We start from the raw sequence: 3,319 nt of genomic DNA on the forward strand, positions 1-3,319 counted from the left end.
GCTGAGTGGAGTGGAGTACCGCTACAAGATGGCCGTCCTAAATCCCGTCAGCGACAATAGGCGAGAGCGGTCCATGAGGAGTCTATCCTTATATTATGTCCATGTGCGTTCCAGTTGTACACGGAACTGGGAAATCTCGTCTTCCCAGTCGGAAAAATTAACTGCAACACCCTATGAAGCTGGAGCAACTGCAACGACCCCATTTTGGACTTGTAAGGCGGACTTCGCGCTTCATAATGGCCGCTCCTCGCATTAACATTGCAAGAAGTGGTGAAAAAAGTGTTTACTTTACAAGACAGACAAATCAATGGTACATGTTGCACCTGGAACTCTAATCTGAAAAAAATTGAACGTGGTATTAGCTTATGAAACGTAACGTTAAAAAAAATATATGGTTGTCAGAACTATTGTAAACGATGTTTGTGGGCGTCGCCATGTTGAAATCCCGACTTTTTAACTAGACCGCTGTTACCTTGGGTCTAACGTCAAACGTCCGAGTTTCCACTTCTCGGGTAACTGGAGCTCAGCATGATTTTACTTTTTGAGAACCTCTGAGAATAGTAGGTAAATCTCATACCTACTATGAGATTTACCTCATAGTAGCAAAACTGAAACTGGGTGTCAAACTGATGACAGCTGCTGCTTGTGTCTATGTTAAAAAAAAAAGGTGAACATTACATTACAGCATTACATTTGCATGTTCTTGAGCCAAACACTCCTGGTTGAATACTTTTTTCACAAGAGGGGAAGCAGCAGTAGTGTGCTAACCATAATACAACAGGACTTGGAGGAATACTTCAGGCCTCTTGGAGCCACTGAATCACTTTCATTTGCTCCATGTGAGCCATCTTTGTGTGATGTATTGGGCTTGTTTCCAATAGTATGCGATTTGTCAGCTCTAATTAATCTTTCACCCAGAGGGTGCTCTGCAGCTCGCAGCCTAATATGTCTGGTCTCCTTGGTGGAACGGAGACGGCTGATTTCCTACAGCTCCCTGGGTATGGTGTGGTTGGCCAGGAGCGTGCTGCGAGGCCCTGACAGCAAGACAGTGCTGGACCAAAGCTGCAGGAAGCTGGTAAGATTTGCTAATGATTGTTGCCTTGGCTGCCACGCAGGGAATTCTCCTGAGCAGCATAGCATTTAATACACCATTGCTCTAGGAGTACTTGCCGGCTGTTTGTTCAGTCCCAAGCCAGAACGACTGAGACTGACACTGTGATGCTGTGTCTGGGTATTTAATGTGGGCTTTAAGAGGTAACTCAGGAATACTTGGACCGAAAGGGTTTTCTTTAAAAATTAAACAAGAAACGACAAGGCACATAACCTGTGAATAGAGATCCAAGTCTGTATTTTATTTTGACTTTACATGACAAATTAAAACAGTTGCAAGAAAATGATGCACGGTCTTCAGAAAATAAAAACTTTAGAAGTATGGCCTCTGTAACTAAAACTCCCCTTGTTGGCTTTAGGTGGATGACTAAGGGTTTGCAGGTTTGCCTTGCTTTCTGTCTTCAGATGATTGGCTCAACACTTGAAATGCTCAAAGCTTAGGATACGGTTTACAGTTGAATAGCCTGGCCTGCTTTAAGCATCTCTACAATAGCATCCCTAATCCCCAGTTAGGTGACTTCAGAAGCTAGTTGGGAATTTTTTTTAGGGGTATTACATCATAGGGTGCCAAATACAAATGCACCCTATGCTTTTCAGTTTTTATTTGTTGGTGTTGATCCACCATATAAATCCCCCTCCTCCCCCCAAAAAAAAAATACATTGAGGTCTGTGCTTTCAATGAGATATTTTTTCCAACAAAGTTCTGCCACATATAATGAGAGAAATAGTGTTCTTTATATAGTATGTCTGCACAGTTTTCAACTGAGAAAACAAGTAGATTTGAGAATCTACTTGTTTATACCAAAATATGCTTCCTGTCTTTCAAACTTGGTTATTCTTGTTGTTTTCCGTTGATTAAGTTCAGTAAATTGACAGGCTGCGGGTAGGAAAATGTCTAACGTTTCAAAGAAGCTGGTTGTTTGTAACAGCAGCGTCAACAAGTGTGACAACATGAAGAAATGAGAGAAGACTTTGGCGCCGTGCTGTACATTCACAAATTACCATAAAATGAGACAATAGGCTTCCGTCCTCCTTTCATCTTAAGAGGTCTAAATGTTAATGAACTGATATTTGTGAAGTGACAATAACTTCAAGGAGATTCAGAAACTAGACTGGACGTAAACGTCTTGATTCTGATTGCTTTTGTCTTTACCTTTCTTTAATGTTGGCGGTGAGAAGAAAAAAAGAATTTTTAAAAGGAGACATCTGAAAAGGATTTCCAGGTTTTACATCATGATCACATGCTAATACCAACTGCTGTGAGCCAGAAAGCTGGACCCTCATCAAACTACGAAGAGTGACGCTCGGAGCAACAAAATTGCTCTGAAACACACTATTGGTGCACTATTTACGCAGCCTTAATTAAAACAAGCAGAAGTTTTGTTTGGTTGTGCTGGATGAATGTGAGGTGTAGCATAGATTGGATGTTTATGTTTTCTGGTAACACCTGCTTGCAATTTGTGCATTTTTAAACATCTTTGTTTTTCCCGTCTTTTTTCTGTTCAGACCTGTCAGCAAAGCTGCCAAGACGAGCACAAGCTGCGAGAAGATCTGCAGGCAAATTCTCCTTTCAACACTTTCAGACACTGTATCACAACTTCTCTGGTTTCTTTATGGAATACTAGAATCCACGCTAACACTTATGTGGTATTGTGTTGATTTGCATAAAATGATTTGCCATTTACCTCCCTTGAATGGGCTTCAAGTTTAGCAGATACAGTGCAGCATTCAAAGATGGCACAGATCTTAGTTCTTTGTTTTCTATCAGCTGCAGTTGGGATGGTTTTCAACAAAATTCTTGGTCAAATGGAATTTGCATGTCTGCATTTTTCAAATTTAATTAAAAATGGCTAAAGACAAACAATTTTACACTTAAGTTCTTGTGTCTTTTGTGTTTTTTGAATACTTGTTTAGTCAAGTTAGTATACAGTCTTGTGAAAAGCACTGAATCAGGAGCACAAACTTACTTAGAAATGAGAATTGATTTATGGTTGCGGTGCTTCTTGCCGTTTTTAAATTGGCTGTGATTTGGTCAGTCTGGATTTGGGCTTGCTGCCTTTGGTTAGTTTTGGCATTAGGTCAAGGAACAAATATAATGCCTTGCAGAAGTATTCATTCACCTTGGAACTTTTTCCCCATTTAGTCACTGCACAGCCACCCTCTTCAAGGTAATTTATTGGAATTGAATATTCTGCGAAGGCCTCAGAGA

General features: G+C 40.6%; 1 long non-coding RNA gene across 2 annotated transcripts; it reads left to right on the forward strand.

The window, feature by feature from the left end:
- Positions 1-32: 32 nt before the first annotated feature.
- LOC103146374 (uncharacterized) lies at positions 33-2,986 on the forward strand. Of its 2 annotated transcripts, none has more exons than XR_477125.2 (3): positions 33-310; positions 919-1,075; positions 2,617-2,986. It is a non-coding gene; the product is annotated as an uncharacterized LOC103146374 (long non-coding RNA). The 2 variants fall into 2 exon arrangements; XR_001663640.1 differs by lacking the exon at positions 33-310 and adding an exon at positions 611-839.
- The last annotated feature ends 333 nt before the right edge of the window (positions 2,987-3,319 follow it).

Source organism: Poecilia formosa, unplaced genomic scaffold, assembly GCF_000485575.1.
Source record: "Poecilia formosa unplaced genomic scaffold, Poecilia_formosa-5.1.2 Scaffold157, whole genome shotgun sequence".
Classification (NCBI taxonomy): domain Eukaryota; kingdom Metazoa; phylum Chordata; class Actinopteri; order Cyprinodontiformes; family Poeciliidae; genus Poecilia; species Poecilia formosa.